The sequence below is a fragment of the Marmota monax genome, unplaced genomic scaffold (genome assembly GCF_021218885.2).
Source record: "Marmota monax isolate L192 unplaced genomic scaffold, Marmota_monax_Labrador192_F-V1.1 WCK01_AAM20220418_F8-fsc00101, whole genome shotgun sequence".
Classification (NCBI taxonomy): Eukaryota; Metazoa; Chordata; class Mammalia; order Rodentia; family Sciuridae; genus Marmota; species Marmota monax.
In genome coordinates, this window is record NW_026692786.1 from 3,199,363 (window position 1) to 3,213,814 (window position 14,452).

Sequence of the window (14,452 nt, forward strand, 5' to 3'; positions counted from 1 at the left end):
AGGCCCGATTCCCCGATCGCTGGCTGCTGGGCTTGGGCGGGTGGTCGGATAGCGGTATGGTGGGGAGGGACCCTAGACTGAAGCCCTCCGCGGAGCCTGGGGACCCAACCTCCCTGCCCGCATTCCACGGCTGTAAATGCGTGGATGTCGGCTGGGAAAAAACTGGACTGCGATTTGGAAAAAGAAACTAATCTAGATCTATGGCTTCAACAAGGAGAATAATTATAGGTGGAATTTGTTGGGGGACCTTTAAAATGCTAGGCTCATCGTATCACCATTTATAGACGAGGAACCAGGGGCTCAGAATGGCAAAGTGGAGTGATGGAAATGTATTGGAACTGCATTGTGGCGATGGCTGCACAGTTCTTAAATGTGCTTTAAAAAAAAAAAAAGTTGTACACTTAAAATGGCTTGGAGTGACAGTGGGAGGACAAAGTCGAAGACACTCGCGGAAGGCCCCCCGAGCCACTGGACAAATTAAACTTGGAGGCTGAGAAGCAAGTTGGAGATAGGGCAATGGGATGGGGGGTGGTGTCACCTCCCAGGCCCTCTCTCCGCTGGGAGGATGCTGGGACTGGCTTCCGTGGCCCAGTGAACTTTGGCGGTGTCTTTGGAATGAGGACTCCGGGAAGAGGGAGGATACTCAGTTCCCTAACCCGGTAACTCATGGAGGTAATCCGTGTTTGGAGTTTTAATTGTGGCAAAAGTATATAGAACATAAAGTTTATCGTTTTTTAAGACAACTTGTTTTTTTAACCTTTGTTTTATTTTTATGTGGTTCTAAGGACCAGTGCCACACACATGCTAGGCAAGTGCTCTACCACTGAGCTACAACCCCAGCCCTGCTTTCATCGTTTTTAAGTATACAGGTCAGTGGCATCAAATTAATTTACACTGTTGGGCAGCCGGCACCACCATCTCTAGAACTTTTTTTTTTTTTTTTTTTTGGTGGTGGTTGGGGGGAGTATCAAGATCGATCTCGGGGACACTCAACCACTGAGCCACATCCACAGCCCTACTTTGTATTTTATTTAGAGACAGGATCTCACTGAGTTGCTCAGGGCCTTGCTTTTGCTAAGGCTGGCTTTGAACTCGAGATCCTCCTGCCTCAGCCTCCTGAGCTGCTGGGATTACCCGCTCATCCCAAACTGAAACTCCACCAAATAACTATTTCCCCCTCCTCCGACCCCTGACAAACATCTTTCTACTTGTGGTCTCTGTGAATGTACCTATTTATACACTATTTGTCCTGTGACTGGCTTATTTCACCTAGTGTGATGTCTTCAGGCTTCATCCATGTTTCAGCACATATCAGAACTTCATTCTTTTTGAAGGCTGAATGTATTCCATCCTATGTATGTATACAATACATTTGGTTTAAAAAGTTCATCCATCAGTGGACCCTGGTTGCGCCCATCTTTTGGCTATTGTGAATAATGCTGCTGTGAACTTGGATGTACAAGTATCTGTACAATTATTTTGGGTAAACCTGATTCAGTGGTGGCAGGCCTTTAATCCCAGAGTATGGGAAGGCTGAAGCAGGAGGATCTCAAGTTTGAGGCCATCCTCAGCAACTTATTAAGTCCCTGTATCCAAATAGAAAATCAAAAGGGATGGGGATGTAGCACAGTTGAAGAGTGCCCTGAGTTCAATCCTTAATACCATTTAAAAAAAGGGAAAAAAAAATCTGGTACATATACAGAATTGGAGTTGCTGAACATGGTAAACCTATGTTCAAAATTTTGAGGAATTTTTCCATAAGGGAAACACTATTTTACCTTCTTATTAGCAATGCACCAAGTTCCAATTTCACCACCTTCTCACTTATTTTCTTTTGTTTTAAATAGCCATCCTAATAGGTCCGCGGAGGTTATGTTGTGATTTCAATTTGCCTTTCCCTAATGATTAGAGATATTGAGCATCTTTTCATGTGCATGTTAGCTATTTGAATATCTTCTGTAGAAAAATGTGTATTCAAGTCCTTTGCCCATTTAAAAATAGGGTTTCTTTTCTATTAAGTCATAAGAATTCTTTACATATACTGAATATCAAGCCTTATCAGATATATGATTTTCAAATATTTTATTCCATTTCATGGAATAAAATATTTTGTGTCTTTTAATGCACAAAATTTTAAATTTTCATTTAGTCCAAATTATCTATTTTTTCTTTAATTGCCTGTGCTTTTGATGTCATATCCAAGAAATAACTTTCAATTCTAATGTCATAAAGATTTTCTCCTATGTTTCCCTTTTCTTTTTCTTTTTTTTAATATTTATTTTTTAGTTTTCGGCAGATACAATATCTTTATTTGTATGTGGTGTTGAGGATTGGCCCAGCGCCGCGCACATTCCAGGCGATCATGCTACGGCTTGAGCCACATCTCCAGCTCTCCCTTTTCTTTTTTTTTAATATTTATTTTTTCATTGTAGTTAGACACAATATATTTTATTTATTTTTTTTAATGTGGGCTGAGGATCGAACCCAGGGCCTCGCACATGCTAGGCAAGCACTCTAACTGCTGAGCCACAACCCCAGACCCTTGTATGCTTTCTTGTATAGAATCTTTTGTTTAAGTCTTTGGTCCATTTTTGAGTTAATTTTTGTATGGTGTTGGGTACAGATCTACTTTTTTTTTTTTTGCATCTGGATAGTCAGTTTACCAGTACCTTTGTTTAAAAGGCTGCCCTTTCAGGCTAGGATTGCAGCTCAGCGGTAGAGCGCTTGCCTTGCTGGATTTGATCCTCAGCACCACATAAAAAATCATCCCTGAACAACTGGAAAAAAAAAAAAAAGGCTTCTCTTTCCTCATTGAATATTGTGGCATCCTTGTCAGAAATTATCTAAATGTATCTTTAACAGTTTATTTGTAGGCTATTTTATTTTTTGGTCTATGGTCATCTCAGTAACTAAAAGATGAAAGTAACCCAAGTGTCCATGCTGGTGCCACAGTGTTTTGATTACTATAGCTTTGTAGTAAGTTTTCAAATCAGGAAGTGTGAATCCTCCTACTTTTGTTATTTTTCAAGATTATTTTGTACTTCAGGTCTTTTGGGATTCCATATAAATTGTAGGATATATTTTTTTCTATTTTTGCAAAAAAAAAATAGGGAATTTGGGTAGAAATTGCATTAAATGTGTGTAATATTATTTTAACAATATTGTCTTCTAATCCATGAACATAGGATGTCTATTTAATGACTTTTTGAATTTCTTTCAGCAATGTTTTTTGATTTTAATTGTAAAAGTCTTTGACCTCATTGATTAATAATTCCTAAGTATTTTATTCTTTTGATGCTATTACAAATGGAGTTTGTAATAGCATCAAAAAAATTTTTCTTTTCAGATTGCATATTGTTGCAACTAATTTTTGTATGTTGACTTTGTATCTGATATTTTGATGGATGTTTTTAATGCTAACAGTTTTTTGGTGGACTCTTTAGAGTTTTCTACATATAAGATCATATCATCTCTGAACCTAGATAATTTTACTTCTTCCCTCCAATTGGGTAGTTCATTTCTTTTCTTGCCCTATTACTCTGGCTAGGATTTCAATTACTGTGCTGAATAGAAGTGGTGAAAGCCAGCATCCTTGCCTTATTCCTGATTTTAGAGGAAAAGCTTTCAGTCTTTCACCATTGAGTTTGATATTCCTGGTGTTTTTTTTTTTTTTTAATATGTGGCTTTTGTCATACTTAAGTAGTTTCCTTCTTTTCCTAGTTTTTTGAGTGCTTTTATCATAGATGTGTATTCAATTGTGTCACATCCTTCTTTTTCATCAGTTGAGATGATCACATAGTCTTCTCCTTCATTCTGTTAACGTATTGTGTTACATTGGCCAATTTTCACCTGTTGAACAATCTTTGCATTCCAGGAATAAATCTCACTTGGTCATGGTGAGTAAGCCTCTTGGTTTTCTTGTTTTTCTCTGGCTTTGGTATTGGAATAGTGAGTTAGGAAGTATTGCCTCTTCTTTTATTATTTGGAAGTATTTGAGAAGGACTGGTGTTAATTCTTCTTTCAATGTTTGGAAGAATTTACCAAAGAAACCATCTGGTTCTGGATTTTCTTTGTGGTACTGGGGATTGAACCCAGGGCCTTGTGCATGCAAGGCAAGCACTCTACCAACTGAGCTATATCCCCAGCCCTTATTTCTTCTTGATTTAGTCCTGGTAAGCTATGTGTTTCTAGGAACTTGTCCGTTTCTCTAAGTTATCCAATTTTTCATAGTACATTCTTAAAATCTTTTACAATGGGTAGTGAAATATCCCTTCTAATTTTTCCAGGTTTTAAAAATATAATGTTTTAAAATGAATTCATGCATTACAGGGAAGAGAAAAACCCAAGAAGCAAAGAACAAAGTCTTCCAGTCACAAGCAACTCAGTGGGACATGTCTTCCTAGTCCTGCATATATAGACCCAACACCCCATTTTGTGTGATAGAGATTGTAGTTTTTATTGTGCTTCTCCACACATCATGAATATTCAGCAATTCAAAATCCCAAAACTATGTGAGTATTCTTGATAACCAAGAATATACTATACCAACTCAGTCTGTTAGAAAAAAAACTATAATTCTGCTTTTCTTTGGACAAGAATCTCGCTGAAAACAGAAATGGCAACAAGGCTGTAGATAGATGTATTGGCAGTGTTACAATTAAAATACTATGTTCTGCTAATGCTCAATTCAAAGCGAGACATAAAGCGATGAGTATACCAAGCATGATTTTCTCAGAGTTCTTTATCTAACTTATACTAAAATATTAGTATGAAGACATTTCTCAGTGAGTTAAAATAGTCCTATGACAGCCAGCAGATGCACACAATGTCAGTGGCTCTTATCCAAATGTAAATCTATGCACACTTGCTCCCATCTCTCCCTGTGTGCTTCCTTTTGCCCCTCCGCAGCAGCCTAATGAACAAGTCCTGATACACACTGCCCAGAAACATAACAATTCCACATCCAAGACGCATCTTTTCTGTTGTTATAATCAAAAAGATATTTACGAGTTGGCTAATTCACTAACTCTACTTTTTTTCTTTTGGGTGCTGGGGATTGAACCCGGGGCATGCAAGACAAGTACTCTACTCCAGAGCTACACCACTAGTCCCCATTAGCTCTACTTTTTACCATACACTGCCACCTCAGGACATCCATAAAGCTTAGATATTGTGAAATAAAGTATGAACTTCATGCCTGATAGACACAAGTACTTTACCAAAAAAATTCACGTAAGCCTAGAGTTATAATCTAAGACCATCTTGTAGATAAGGAGATACTAGGAAAGAGCCCTTCCACTCACCCTCCCTTCTCTCCCTCTTCACCATCAGTGACAAAGTTCAAGACTAATCCCAGCTCCAGGAGGTAGACTAACAAAACCCATTCCCAGAGGATAGTTTTTTCCTAAAAACTACATAGAGGTTATTTTTGCTACTTCTATTGTACTTTGGCCATTAGGATTTATTCTTTAATACCCAGTAATATTAATTAAAATGCACATATAGAACAATGGCTAGACACTCAATAATCAAAGGAGCTTCTCTCTGTATACTTTTCTCTTCCCACCACCAAGTGGACAGTCAGCATGCTCTCCAAGATGTCAACTTTAACAATTCCATTCTGCAGATTCCTGTGAGGGGCAAAAGGGGAATAAGAAAAATAAAGGCTCACGGATTCAGATTTTGAGGATAACAGCTGGGTCAGGTGGAGCTCTGCTCTTTGATGGAGAAGCAGGTCTAAAGAATTACACCAGCAATCTTTATTTATATAGGTCTCATTAATCAGATTAAACACTATGCAAGTATTATTCTTTGTATTTATGAAAATTACAGAGTTAGCAACATTATGCAGCTTATTCTGCAATTACATTCTACAGTTGCAATGTGCAATGTTAGGAGATTTGTGTAGCTCTCAAGAAAGTTCATTGTTTAAAGTTACTGTTATTCGGCAGGTTCAGAAGCAGCTGAGCTGGTGAAACATTGTGGTCCTCTAGCAAGAGAGTGCCTTTATTTCCAGGAGCTGTGTGCCTGAGATCAAGGTCGAGGCTGATAAGACTCTAGCACAGAGTGTCCTTATAGAGGGTATTATCACGGCAGCTAGGCATCCTGCACCTTTGCACAGAAACTATCCCAGGCACCGAGCATGCCACAGCTGTGAAGTCATCAGAAACCCCTGATTTCAGACACTGCTCTCCCATTCTGTGTCACCACTCTCTACACCATTCCCCAAATACAACCATTCTTATGAAGTAACAAGAAATACGCAAATGGCATTACGTTAGCCCTCTACTCTCACCTCGTGTTGCATACTTTTAAACATCTAAAAAGAAACATCTAAAAATCTAAAGCATCTAGATGTTTCCAACAAGGTCATGAAATTTTCTACGCTACATTGAGTAGCACTGAATAAAGCTGCACACACAATACTTAACAATGGCTAAATAAACAACCTGATTAAAAAAATGAGCAAAGGGATTGAATAGATATTCCTCTGAAGAAGATACACACACAGTTGGAATTGGAGTCTATTTGAGGTCCATTTGGGGTCCAAGTGATCCAGTACTTGCCTAGCATATGGGGTTCAATCCCCAGAACCACCACCCAAAAAGAGAAAAGATATACAAGTGACCAGTAAGCATGAAAAGATGCTCAATATCACTAACCATTAAGGAAATGTAAGGCAAAATTGCAATGATATATCACCTCACACCCATTAGGATATAAACTATCAAAATACAAAAACCAAAAACCCAAACAAAGCCTGAGAACAAGTATTGTTGAGGATGTGGAAAAATTCAAACCCTTGTTACTTTTGGTGGGTCACTATGGGTGTGTGTGTGTGTGTGTGTGTGTGTGTTTTGCTGGGGATCAAACCCAGGGCCTTGTGCGTTCAAGGCAAGCACTCTTACCAATTGAGCTAAATCCCCTGCCCTATAGTGGGCCACTATGGAAAGTGGTATGGTGGGTCCACAAAAAATTAAACATCATGGATCCAGTAATTCCACTTCTGGGCATATACTTAAAATAATTAAGAGTTCATTGTACACCAACTTCTTAGCAATATTATCCACAATAACCAAAAGGTGGAAGTAACCCAGTGTCCACTGATGGACATACAGAAATGCCTAGTGATAACAGCCAGAAGGTGGTCAATTACAAGTCAAGGACAGAAAGCTCAGAAGAAAGCAAATCTGCCAACTAATCTTGGACTTCCTGTCTCTAGAACGATGAGAAAGTAGATTTCGGTTGTCTAAGTCACTCATACTATGCTATTTGGTATGGCAGCCTGAGGAGAGTAACGCTCTAGAACAGAGACACACACTGCATAATGACATTTTGGTCAACAACAGACAGTGGTCCCATAAGATCATAATGAAGCCAAAAAATCCCTATCACCTAGTGACATCATAGCCAATGTAACATTGCAGTGCAATACATTTATTCAAGTGTGAGTAGGAATGTTGATGTAAATAAACCCAGTGCTCTGCCAGTCATATGAAAATATTGTACATGCCATTATGTACAGCACACATAGTACTTGTTAGTAAATGATTAGGTTACTGGTTTTTATATTTACTATACTTTTGTTATTATTTTACATCGTACTCTATAAAAATTATTTATTGTGAAACAGTATACTGCATTACACTGGAAGTGGCCCCGTAAATCTTCTATTTCCTGTTTCTTGATCCCATTAAGAGATCATATTGAGTGACTAGCCTATATCATCTAGGCTTGTGTAAATTCACTGTGATGTTTGTACAATAATGGAGTTGACTAATGATGCATTTCTTGGAAGGTGTCTATGTGGTAGAGTGAGGCTTGGCTGTAGTCATAGTCAGATAGTAGCTCGGTTGTGACCAGGGATTGGTGGGGAGAAGGGAATGAGGAGCTGTTTAATGGGTATACAGTTTTCTCAAGATGAAAAGAATTTTGGAGATTGGTTGCTCAACAGTGTAGATACACTTGACACTACTGAACTATACATTTACAAATGGTTGAAATGCCAAAATATCTTTTATCTATATTTTATTACAAATAAAAATAAAACAAGCCAGGCACAGTGGCATATGTCTGTAGTCCCAGATACTAGGAGGCTAAGGCAGGAGGGTTGCTTGAGCCTAGGAGTTCAAGACCACTCTGGGAAACAAGGGAGACCCTGTCTCAATAGATACATGAATGCACACGTACATATTAGAGTTCTCTAGAACTTAATTATAGTATAATTATAAGAAGATTTATCAGGCTGGTTTACATGACCAGAAGCCAGATAGTCCACAATGGCCGCCTGCAGGCTGGAGAGCTGGGAGAACCAGTAGCTGCATGGTCCAAAGGCAGGCTGAAGCCCCAGAACAAGAGAGATCAATGGTGCTACCCTAGCTCAAGACCAGAGGCTTCTGGAGAATCACTGTCAGAGGCTGCTATGGAAAGGATCAGAGCAGCAATCAAGAACCCATTCAAGAATTGAGCTAGCATCTGCTGCAGCTTCCTTGTTCTTCCAAATTTTATTCCATCCAAGCTATCATCCTATTGGACCATGCTGCCCATTCTTAGGGAGGCTGTCCATTTCAGTTGGCTATTGCACATGCCAATCATTCCTAGACACACCCCCATTGACACACCCATAAGCCCCCTAATCATGTGCATCTCTTAATCCAATTAAGTTGACAATTCAAATTAACCATTACACATACATACCTAAAACCAAACAAATACTTATCTAGTTGCCCCATATCCTTCTTATTACTGTTCTATTTTCTGCCCTCCTTCTATAATGAAATTTTTAAAAAGTAGTTTTTATTTGCTGTCTTCAAATCCTTTTCCTTCCTTTCTCTCCTCCCACCCCCATCTCAGGCTGCGGATGGAACCCAAGGCTCATACCTCCTAGACAAGCACTCTACCACTGAACTACATCCTCAGCCCTTCACCTCTCATTTTTTGTTGAACCCATCCCAATCAGAATTTTCTGCAACTCATCTGTTCAATTATAGTGGTTGAACATAGTTCAACTACTGGATAGTAATTCTTCCAATCTACCTGCAGGATTTTTGTTCTTTGGCTCTTCACTGAAACATGTGCCTTTGGCTTCCTAGTTTTCTTTTCCAGCAGAAGTTACTCCTTTGTTGGATCTGCCTGGCCCCAGCTCCTGACCCTATCTGTGGGTCGCCCCCGGGGCTCTGGTCCAGGCCCTCCATCCTTACTTCCTGGCAATCTCCCCCAGTGCTATCTATATATACTAATACCTGTCAGGTCCTATCTCCAGCCCCACACTCTCTTGGAACTTGAGGAAAGGGCATCTACCTGCACACTCAACTTCTCCACGAGGCCTCATAGACATCTGAAACTCACTGCACTCCAAACAAAGCCTTGACTTCCTTTTAGCACCTGTCCCCTCGATTGTTCACTATCTCAGTTAAAAAAAAAAACACACCAGGTCAAAACACAGGCACCCCCATGGCCACACGGCAAAGATCTTGGAGTCCACCTGACTTCTATTTCTGTCTCACTTCACATCCAAGTCATCTGAGTCTCCGGTTGTCTCTTCAAAATCTCTCCCCACCTCCACTCTGCTGTGACTACACCACCTTCCTCTCTCATCTCAATGACTGTCTGGTGGCTTCTCAGCCAAAGAAATGCCTTGAGTGTTAAAACTGAAGAAATAAAAATGTATGCTTTTAAGGACACCATCAGAACTGTAATTGAACATTTTTCTGTGCAGGTTGCAGGTGGGAATAGGTGACCATGTATCAATACATATCATCCAGAGAACTAGCAAGTATCTGTTCACCTTTCACCCAGTATCTAATATACCCCCAGTAACATGATACTGGCCTCATCCAGAAGTTCCACCTCTGCTGACTAACTGAAATCACGGCCATTAGAACTTTAAGAGAGAAATCAGATTTTGAGATATTGATCATGTGACAGTTGTCACAGAATGAATTGGATGTTTTTCCTGGGAGGAGCAAGTGTGGTCCTCGTTTCAAAGAGCATGGGGTCCAACATGTGTGCTTGACCCTTACTCACTCCTCATACTTTGTCCATCTCCAGAGGTCAGAGTTCCTGATCTCTCACCTAAACTTGGGAATATAAATAGCTGGAATTTAATTTTTTTGGGGGGGTTGTCAAAATGGACACATCAAAGTTGTGGCATTAAAATATGTCTGCTGTGGGCTGGGGCTGTAGATCCATGGCACAGCACTTGCCTAGCATGTATGAGGCACTGGATTCAATCCTTAGCACCACATACAAATAAATAAAATACATTCTGTCCATCTACAAGTACAAAATATTAAAAAAATATTTCTCCTGTGAGGATGGCTATATTAAAATGATAGGGGGCAGACAGATGCCAGTGGTGGGCACATGAGGTTAAGGGAATAATTCTATAAATGGCCCCCCTGTGCTGACCAGCACATGCCTTAACTTTTAGAAAAGCAATTTATCTACAGCCCTATCTGGCTTACAGCAAACTACCTGCTATCTTCAGGAGAAATGCAGGTCTCAAAATGCCACTAAGAACACAAGTTACCCTGAAGTAGGGGACTTTTGTGAACTTTACACAGACCAGATCCTGGAAGCCAGGGAGATAAAGATAATTCTCCCAGCCATAAACAGGTTCCAATTAGAACTGGTCAGTATGGGCCAAAGCAACCTAGACTTATCATGGAAATGGAGACTTGAAAGTCTGATATTATCCTGCTGTCAGTCAAAAGACAAGAGGTGGACCAGAAAGGAAGCAAGCAAGCAAGCGAGCAGGGGCTGCAGGCTGCATTTCAAGATGGCTTCTGAGATATATTTTTCAGTACAAACACAGGTGATGTGGACAGATAGAATTTGTGTTTTTTTCCATTACTTCTACTTCTTGCTTCTTGTAGCAATAGCAGCACCAACACAAATAGTCCCAGAATTGCACAGCACCTGTGCCTACAGAACAAGCCTGTCCTCTGCCACATTCAGCACAATCTTCCTCTTCCCAGGACAGGCCCCTTGTCTGCTCAGGTGTCTAAGTGCCTGGTGTCTGGGTATCTCCTGCTGGCAGTAGAGGGAGCCCACACTCTACCGAAAGGAATGGTGTTTCTCATAATACAAAGCAGAAAATACCGTAATTGTTGTTTTCGCCAGGCAGTGTGTCCTTACAGAGGAAGCTTTAATGTCCCTCGTACATCTCTGTGGCTGTAAATTCATGCTCCATTATGGTACCATATGCCCGGATTCGTTCCGAGAGCCATAGCCAGCTTGGCGGGTGAACCTGGACTCCAGCGCTATTTGTGCTGCGTGTCGTTTTGCATGTTGTTACCTCGCACGCTTAAAGGTTATGTCTTAATCAGTGGTTTTCCATGAGTTTATTAGCCGTGGTCCTGCAGTTGATAAAGAGGTTATATCATGGAAAAGTACCACTGAACACAGTGACAGTGATAAGATGCTCAAGGCAGAAGGAGAATTTGGCCCACTTAAAAAAAAAAAAATCTGGAGGCACAAAATACCGTGGAGTGGGGTTGGGTCTGATGGTTGTCTTGCAGCTCTGATTTCCCTTCTTATCTGGTTCTAAGAAATAGATATTGATGCTTCTTTGCTCTCACCACACCTATTTTACATGAAATTGCATGCAGTATGCAGAATGATATTTTTTCATCATCTTTTCTGGCTCCCTGTTGAAGCTCAGTGTGGTATCAGAATATCAGGACCCAGGATTACTGGTGTGGCTGAGTCAAACCACGGTTGTTCCTTATACTATGCTCTTTCTGGGAAAGCAAAAATATTTTCTGAAACCCGTCCACTTCCTCATTTCCTCCCAATCAGCCAAGTTCTGAAACACTTCTAGGAGCAAAGCCCCTCAACTTCTTTACACTGACCTAGGGACAGCTGTCATCTATGCCTGGTGGGAAAGGGGGTCCAACAAGAAACGTTTAAAAAAGAGGGTCTCCTTTAAAATCAGTTATAGAGTTGTTGCAGTGAGCAACTACATCCCAAGTTCTTTTTATTTATTTTTGTCTTAAGACAGGGTCTCGCTCAGTTGCTGAGAGCTGAGGCTGGCCTTGAACTTGTAATCCTCTGTCCCACTCATCCTCCCAAGTTGCTGGGATTACAGGTGCAGTGTCTTTTACTTTGTGTGGCCACTTGCTGGGAGGCCAGGTTCTTTCTCACAGTGAGATCTCCAGGCAGGGGAATGAGGAACAGTAGGATTACCTCACCGTGACTTCCTTCTCATGGCTAGAAAGTGAACAGGCAGAGGGCCATTCTGAGAGCCTCCCAGGTCCCTGACTTGTAAAGCTTCCACTACATAAAATGTCAAGCATAAAAGAAATGCACACTTATCCCACCTCAAATATAATGTGTAACTAAATAATACACGATGACAAAGGGCTAGGACACTAATTGATATATGTTTCATCAAATACCCAGGCTTACCTCAGAGATACTGTGGGTTCAGTTGTGGATCATGGCAATAAAGCAAATAGAGCAATAAAGCCAGTCACACGAATTTTTTAGTTTCCTACTGCATATAAAAGTTATGTTTATGTGATACTATCATCTATTAAGTGTGCAATAGCATTATGTCGGAAAAAAAACAATATATACCTTAATTAAAAATACTTCATTGCTAAAAAATGCTAATGACCATCTGAACTGTTAGAAAAATGGACTTGGCTGATGCAGGGTTGTTGCAGAACTTCAAATTGTAAAAAACGTAGTATCTGTGGAGCATAATAAAATGACATAGGCCTGTGTTAATCTTGACTTCTCGGCTTGGTACTGATACCTTTCTTCCCTCTTCCAGGTTCTGTACACCTCCATGGACCTTTTGGCCTTGGTTTGGGGGAACTTGATGCAAACGATGGCCCTGGATGATTGGGGGCCAGGATGAAGTCTTAGTTCACACCTGCCTGATCCAAAGAGCACCTCTCCTTAGATAAAACTGGGAGGACTCTTGCCAGTTCCTGAGAAAGAGTTGCCTTTTCTCTTTCTACAAAGATATTCACTCATTCAAGAAATGTCGACTCAGTGGCAATCAGAGTGTAGGCACTGAGGAGACAAAGGCAGACACTTCCCCTGTGCCTATCTAAGGAGCAAAATTTTCCTCTGTTCCTCTGTCCCAGAGGTGGCTGCTCTTTGTCTGCCTCTCCAGAGCCTCCTCTGATCTTGGCTCCTAGGCGCTATATTGTTTTTTCACAGCAAGTTCCTATGCTAAAGTCCTAACCCCCCAGTGGACCCTAATCCTCTGTGGCTCATGTCCTTATCAGACCAGGACATGCAGAGAAAAGACCACAAGAAGACATGAGAAGACTGCCATCTTTAAGCCAAAGAGAGAGGCCACCAAGGAAACCAACCCTGGTGACAGCTTAATCTCAGACTCCAGAACTGTGAGAAAATCTCTGTTGTTTGAACCCTCCAGTCAATGGCATATTACTGTTGCAGTCTAGAGGACCAAGGACTCATTTGGATCTTTTAGAAATGCTGGATGGATGGCTATGATGCTTATAAGGATGGATGAGTGGGGGCTGGGGGTGGGGTAAGGGAAGAAAGAGGGATCCTCAGTCAGCCCCTCCTCACCTGGTGGGAGGCCTCTGCCCAGTGGCATACTCACTGTCCACTTTCTCAATCTGCTTCCTTTGGGTGTAGACGGATCAGTGGGGTTTGGGATTTTTCTAGGGTGAGGGGTAAGGTTAGGGGCTCCTTTTCCTCTGCCACAGTGAATTCTCTTTAGAGCTTCTCTTTCGTTTTTTCCTGGGGTGGGGGGAAGGGAGCTTCATTCCACTGCATCTGCCCAAAGGATTTCCATTCCTCGTTTTCTTTGCTCCCTGGGCAGGACTCAGCTTCTCTGAAAGTTTCAGTCTTGTACTGGGTCATGCCCTTTGCTACCTCTTGCTATCTCTGTTATAGTTTGAATATGGGTGTCCCTTAAAAGGGCTATTGTGTAGTTTAGTCCCTAGGTGGTGCTATTGGGAGGTGCTGTGGACCTTTTTAGTAGGTGGGGCCTTGTGGGAGGTCCTTACATTATCAGTGCATGCCCTGGAAGAGCATCATGGGACCCCTTTTTCTTTGCTTCCTGGTTAATAAGGTGTTTTTCTCTGCTGCATCAGCTTATCATGATGTGCTACTCTTGCCTGCGGCCCAGTGAATTGGACCATTTGATCATGGAGTGGAACTTCGGAATCATAAGCTAAAATAAACCTTTTCTTTTTACAGATTGCCTCAGGTATTGCATTATTGCAATGGAAAACTGACCAATATACCTCCAAGTGTTTGTTCAGGCCATTCACTCTGCTAGGAGTATCTTCTGCCACTCACCAGCCTCACTGACTGTTCAACCCATTGCAGTCCTGCGAGAGACATGACAATATCCAACAGTGGGCTGGTCAATGTGTAACAAAGCCTCTTAGAACAAGTAAAACAAAAGAAATCCTGATTTGTTGCATTTGTTGACTTCCATGGTATAAATACTCTCATC

At 41.1% G+C, this 14,452-nt stretch overlaps 1 long non-coding RNA gene and 1 other non-coding gene across 4 annotated transcripts; one reads left to right on the forward strand and one right to left on the reverse strand.

The window, feature by feature from the left end:
• Positions 1–25: 25 nt before the first annotated feature.
• On the forward strand, positions 26–14,187 carry LOC124094937 (uncharacterized). 3 transcript variants are annotated; one of them, XR_006852376.2, is made up of 4 exons: positions 26–672; positions 786–869; positions 4,330–4,511; positions 12,782–14,187. It is a non-coding gene; the product is annotated as an uncharacterized LOC124094937 (long non-coding RNA). The 3 variants fall into 3 exon arrangements; XR_006852377.2 differs by lacking the exon at positions 4,330–4,511; XR_006852375.2 differs by lacking the exons at positions 786–869; positions 4,330–4,511.
• On the reverse strand, positions 4,071–4,144 carry Trnaa-ugc (transfer RNA alanine (anticodon UGC)). Its single transcript has one exon. It is a non-coding gene; the product is annotated as a tRNA-Ala (tRNA).
• Positions 14,188–14,452: the final 265 nt, after the last annotated feature.